Source organism: Perognathus longimembris, chromosome 28 (assembly GCF_023159225.1).
Source record: "Perognathus longimembris pacificus isolate PPM17 chromosome 28, ASM2315922v1, whole genome shotgun sequence".
NCBI lineage: Eukaryota > Metazoa > Chordata > Mammalia > Rodentia > Heteromyidae > Perognathus > Perognathus longimembris.
The window spans coordinates 12,968,984-12,975,600 of NC_063188.1; the positions used below are offsets into that span (position 1 = coordinate 12,968,984).

The following is a 6,617-nucleotide window of genomic DNA, read 5'->3' on the forward strand; positions in this document are numbered from 1 at the left end:
ACACACAAAAGAACCACTAGGAAAAGATAATGAGTCTGCCACCTGCTGCAGAGACCAGAAGGATAGTAAGTTTTCCCTTTAATCAGTTTTCCCTAATAACGCCCCCAACATGGGTGATAAAACAACACATTAACAAAAAGATAACGTAGTGCCAAAGTAGAAATTTATTATACTCCTAAAGATTTCACTTGTTTTCCTTATCTGCTAGAGGGTAATTCTCTTAATGCTACCAAGCTTCAACATTAATTTTCTATACTCTCTAACAAAGAAATGTATTGCTTCTAACTGCTCTACTTCAGAGTAAGATGATATATTTAAGATTCCATTTTCTTTGAGGAAGATGTTGATTTTTTTCAGTCTTCTCAAGGTGACAAATTATTCCCTGGTGGTCTAGTGGGTAAGGCTGGATGCTCTCTCAAGGTGCCAAATCAAATTGCAATTTTCATTCTGAAAAAGAAAACAATGATTAACCAGATAACCAAGGAAACAATGACGAGCTACTGTGGGAGATGGAGAAAGGATACCATCATTTTCATAGATGTAGTAAGGTTAGCTACATAGTAAAATTCATTCAAGCAAGGGCAAAGTCTATCAACTGAGAATCAGTGCCGGGCTTGGTTCAAAGGACAGTGAGCGGGCTGGGAATGTGGCTTAGCAGTAGATTGCTCGCCTAGCATGCACAAATCCCTAGGTTCCATTCCTCAGCACCACATAAACAGAAGGGCTGGAAGTGATGTTGTGGCTTAAGTGGTAGAGTGCTAGCCTTGAGCAAAAGAAGCCAGGGACAGTGCTCAGACCCTGAGTCCAAGCCCCAGGACTGGCCAAAAAAATCAAAGGACTGTGAGGTAAAAGGGTTGCATATGCCTGAAAAGCTGAGTCAGGCTCAGAAGACAGTAACATAAACATCAGTGGAATCAGAACTTAACTGTGAGGATCAGGAATTGAGAAGCTTGTGGTAGGGACTGTTTACCTCTCAATCCCAGACTTTCATGAGCCTGATGGATAAAGAACACTGATAAATTCTTACACCACACACCTTTAGTGTTTCCTTATTCTCTTTTGGTTTCCAGAATCTCTTCCAATTTGTCAAGTGACTGGAAGATCCTTTCATATCCTGCAAAAGCAAAAATCCTTCAAAGGTTAAGACCAGTAAAGAGAAACCTTTGTAAATTATGCACTATAATAAAATTCTGCAAAAAAAACCCCACTCCCTCTCGTGATGCACTTGTGAGTATTCAATGTGCTAAAATGACAGTCACCCATTGCTTTTTATCATTAGCCATTTTCCCTCTACTTACTCTGTTTCAACAACTTAATTTCCTCCCAGAGCTCACATTCTATGTCAGCATAGACATCCTCAGACATTGCTGGCAATAAACCAGCTACCTCGGGAGGTGCAAGCACTGCTTCAACTTTGAAATCATTGTTAGGGAGGCAGTCGTTCACATCTTCACGCTCAACGGTGTTCCCATCAGGTGTGAGAAGCAGCTCAGCTCCACAGCTAGCAGTCCCATCTTCGTACACAGAATCCAGTGGGCTTGGAGAAGTACTGCCTCCTGCCACCTGCATAACCTTTGAGGGAGCACATTTTGACAAGGAGCCGTCATGTGAACCCTGACCTTTCTCCACAATGTGTGCTTCAGAGTCTTGGCTCACAGCAGCATCTGCAAACCAAATTGAGACGATAAGCTATGAGGTGGGAGAGTTTCCTCATTTCCTCATGCTGCATGGACATATGGGGGCTTCATACATGTTAAAGTAATTTATTTCAGAACAGGAAGGTTCGCCAGAGACAAATCAAGCTTGATAAGCTGACCACAGGACATGGCAAAATAACACCCCCCCACACACACACACATAAAAATCAAACAAGGTTATAGATGATTCTTCTCATGTTTCCCTTCTATGTCATAGTAGGGTACTTTTTTTGTGAATCATGGGGCTTGAACTCAGGACCTGGACACTGTCCCTAAGCTCTTTTACTCAAGACTATTGCTCTACCACTTTGAGCTACAGCTCTACTACTGGTTTTTGAATGGTTAATTGGAGATAAGCGTCTCATGGGTACTTTCCTATCCAGGATGGCTTCAAAAGGTGATCCTCAGATCTCAACCTTCTGAGTAGCTGGGAATTCAGGCATAAGCAACTGGCGCCAGCCTAGGAGGGTGCTTTTTGCTTACATATGACACCACTGTGTCATTTAGACCTAGTCTGTTGGTCCATGCACAGGATCAGAACCTGGGGATTAGCAATGAGCAAGAAAGGAAGACATCACTGCCTGCCCTCATTCAGTTTACACAGTCATGGGAGGTGATCCCACAGTAAATGCACACTGGCACACATAACTGGATTCACGCTCGTGAAACGTAAGCTGGGATGTGAAAGAGAGCAGTAGAAGGCATGTACAAAGTGGCCATGTAGTCCTGAGCCATACAGGAAGGTGTCCTCAAAGAAAACGAGGAGACAGATCAGGTTTGAACACAATCAGATGAAGAGTGGTTGTATGCGATGAGGATAGGAGCAGCAGTGAGAGTGGGCAGAATCAGGGATTACAGAGTACAGATCAGAATCAAGGAGAGGGATAAAGAATATTCAAGCACTTAGTGTGGACAGCACGGTACATACAGCAGATACCCAGCCTGTAGACCACAGTGAAAATAGGGATTCAGTTGATGTTGATGTCATCATTCTGGCAGCAAAGTGAGAGAGTAGAGTTGGGGGAGGGGCAGGAATTGAAATCAAATTTATTAGAGAACAACTGTTCCAGCTTTCTGGTGATATGTCATGCCTGAGTGGACAGAAAATAAGAGAACAGTATGTCATCCAGGAATTATTAAAATCATGTCCGAGGAGAAGAGGAAGGGAAAGTAGAAAAAGTCTGATACCTACATTTCTCAATAAGAAGAAACAGGAGAATGGAAATCTTAGAGAGCTACCACCGAGTAAGAAGTGGACAACTGACCCAAACACTGCTGAGAAATGAATGGCCATGTCAGGTCAAACTGTGGGCCTTGTCTCTAACAGAGGATGTGGAAAGGAAGAGACAGGATAAAGGATCCCCTGTGTTATACCAAGAAGGAAAGGTAAGGATGGGAGATGGTGAAACATGAGGAATGAGATTGTACTAGCATTTAGTGTGAAAGCTTCTCCGGGTCCATCTGAAGGAAGCTCTTGAGGCTTGCAGTAACTCACAACACTTTCATCACTTCCCAGAGTGTTCCTTTCCTCACCAAACACTTGATTATCTTCTTCCTTTTTCTCAGATGAAGTGTCAACACCGAATTCTCCTCCTTCTGTTTTCTTCTTGGATGACAGGACCTCATACTGCCTCTTCTTAGCTGGTGGTGAATGATCCATGACTTTTTCATCTGAGTTCACTTTTCTTTTCAGCTTGTCAGAATTCTTACCCGCCTCATCAGCCATCATTTTCTGGAAAACAGCGATGAACATTTTCCAATCATGACTAAATTCAACCAGCATAGAAATGCAAGTGAACTGAATTTTTCCATAGCAAGCCAGTGAATGAAGTTTCCTCTGTGTGGCTGCGTTATTGAGCAGTCAGGAATCTATAGAACCACACAATATGTTGCAGAGCAAGGAAAAGTCAATTGTTTGAAAGTCTGTAATTTCTATTAAGAGAATGCAGATAGATGGTCTAGAAAACATAGTGAATACACAAAGGAGTTTTACTTAGCCATAAAAAAGAAAACATTATGTCATTGGCAAGAAAATACACAGAGCTGGAGATCATCAGCTTAAGTGAAAAAAGCCAGTTTTACCAAGAAAATTCTGAATATTTGCTCACGTATTCAGGAAATGAGTGAAGAAAAAAACATGAAACTAAAATGGGAATTATCTGACTTGTAGAAAGAAAAAAGGAACAGGAGCATGGTGATATGCCTATGTGGAAATGACATCATTTAGCCTATTGTAATGTAAAATTAATGTACACGGATTAATAAGAGTATATATTATGTGTTCGCTAGTAATAGGAAAATAGTCTGAACAATTTAATATGCTCTGTAGCCTTAAGAATGCTGAATAAGAACCCAGCAAATCAAAATCCAAAGGAAATACAAGGATAGAAATTCAATTTATTTTTGTAGTGCCTGGGATCAGAGTCACAGATTGCAGCTTGTAGGTTGGTGTTTTATCCCTGGTCTATAATTTCATTCGAGTTTCTAATGTGATGTTAAACTAATGAGGTGATAGGAGCGATAAGGACAAAGTTGGTAAGTGTGTGTGTGTGTGTGTGTGTGTGTGTGTATCTGTGTGTGTGTGTGTGTATCTGTGTGTGTGCTGGTCCTGGGGCTTGAACTCAAGGTCCAGGTGCTGTCCCTGAGGTTTTTGCTCAAGGCTCGAACTCTATCACTCAAGCCACAGCTCAACTTCTGGCTTTTTGAGGATTAATTGGATTAGAGTTTCATGTACTTTCCTGCCTAGTCTGGCTTTGAACCACAATCCCGAGAGCTCAGCCTCTTGAGTAGCTCGGATTATATGTGTGAGCCACCAGTGCCTGACAAAAGCTGGTCTTTTGAAATCTGAATTACTGTGCTCAAAATTTTGGCAGAATAATCAAGGAAATTATGATCTGAAAATTAATAATATTAAGAAGGAAAAAGGGGGGCTGGGAATATGGCCTAGTGGCAAGAGTGCTTGCCTCATATACATGAGGCCCTGGGTTCGATTCCTCAGCACCACATATACAGAAAATGGCCAGAAGTGGCACTGTGGCTCAAGTGGCAGAGTGCTAGCCTTGAGCAAAAAAGAAGCCAGGGACGGTGCTCAGGCCCTGAGTTCACGGCCTAGGACTGGCCAAAAAAAAAAAAAAAAAAAAGGAAAAAGGGAGACATGTAAGGAATCAGAGATGCATAAATAAGGAAAAAAAGGTCTTAGGAAAAAGGATTTTTTTCTTTTTTTTGGCTAGTCCTAGGCCTTGGACTCAGGGCCTGAGCACTGTCCCTGGCTCCTTTTTTTGCTCAATCTAGCACTTGAGCCACAGGACTACTTCCAGCCTTTTCTGTGTATGTGGTAGTAAGGAATGGAACCCAGGTCTTCATGCATGCTAGGCAAGCACTCTACCACTAAGCCACATTCCCAGTCCCGGGGGTGGGGTAGGGGTTCTCACAGTTAAAAGTGTCCTAAGATATGGAGCAACAGTGATTCATGGGTATAATCCCAGATACTCAGAGGGCTGATAAATGAGAATGGAAGTTCAAAGTCATACCATGGAGCAAATCTGAGAGATTTTTTTTTCTTTTTTTGCCAGTCCTGGGCCTTGTACTCAGGGCTTTAGCACAGTCCCTGGCTTCTTTTGCTCAAGGCTAGCACTCTGCCACTTGAGCCACAGCACCACTTCTGGCCTTTTCTGTTTATATGGTGCTGAGGAATCAAACCCAGGGCTTCATGTATACGAGGCAAGCACTCTTGCCACTAGGCCATATTCCCAGTCCTGAGAGATTTTTTTTAAATCACTATTTAACCAAATAAAACCCAGAAATGGAGGCATGGCTCAAGTAGTAGAGCATAAGCAGGAAGTATAAAAAGCTCAGATAGAGGCCAAGGCCCAAAGTTCAATATCTATGACTAGCACAAAATAAAAGAAAAATAGCATAAATTAAAATATGTGTAGAGAATTAAAATATGAAATTTGTGGAAATGAAACAGAAAATCTGAATGTTCTTGCATCTGATCAAATATTTTAAACCCAAATTAACCATGAAATTTTCTGAATCTCAAAGAAACTTGTTGATGAACAGCAGGTTGGAAGGCAGGAAAAAAAGATAGGTATACTTTTTTTTGTTGGCCATGGGGCTTGAGCTCTGAGTCTGAATGTTGTCCCTGAGCTCTTCAGATCAAGGCTAGCACTCTTCCATGTAAGTCACAACACCACTTCTGGTTTTCTGCTGGTTTATTAGAGATAAGAGTCTCATGGACTTTCCTGCCCAGGCTGGCTTTTGAACTGTGATCCTCAGATCTCAGCTCCCTCAGTAGCTAGGATTACAGGCTTGAGCCACCAATGCCCAGAATCAGTATACTTTATAAAGATAAAATATATGCATGTGTGAAAGACTAAGTGGAAATAGAAATGATCCTTTCTTGAATACTTCCACTGAGGAGCTCTGGAAATATTCAAGTCTTGCATAAATTCCACCAGAGGCTATATATGTACTGAAAATAGAGACAAACACAATGCAAAAAAAACCCAAAACTATCAAGCAGAAATCAAAGGGGAAACCTGAGGGGAAAAAGTTGGCTGAGGTATAGCTCAGGTCTATAATTCTCAGGAGGCTGAGTTTGGGAAGATAGAATTTTGATGCAGATTTATGCAAAAAGTTTCCAACCCAACCAATAAAATCTGGGCATAGTGTGCCATAGTTAAGCTCCCAGGTAAAGTGGAATGACTAAATATGAGGGCTGAAATCCAGCCTAGGGAATACAGGTAACCCCAAGGCTGAAAGTGGTAGGAAACCTGCCTAGGCTTTGAGTCCAAACCACAGTATGACATAAAACAAATGAATAAATAAAAACATAAGTAAACTATACACATGACCTTATGGTGGAGTTCAATGTAGGAGGGCAAGGTTAGTTTAACATTTGCAAGTCAGTCAGTCCTA

At 41.6% G+C, this 6,617-nt stretch overlaps 1 long non-coding RNA gene across 1 annotated transcript; it reads right to left on the reverse strand.

Moving 5' to 3' along the window:
* Positions 1-319: 319 nt before the first annotated feature.
* LOC125343572 lies at positions 320-1,438 on the reverse strand. The gene is made up of 3 exons (XR_007209349.1): positions 1,299-1,438; positions 1,037-1,114; positions 320-447 (listed from the first exon to the last, which is right to left on the reverse strand). It is a non-coding gene; the product is annotated as an uncharacterized LOC125343572 (long non-coding RNA).
* Positions 1,439-6,617: the final 5,179 nt, after the last annotated feature.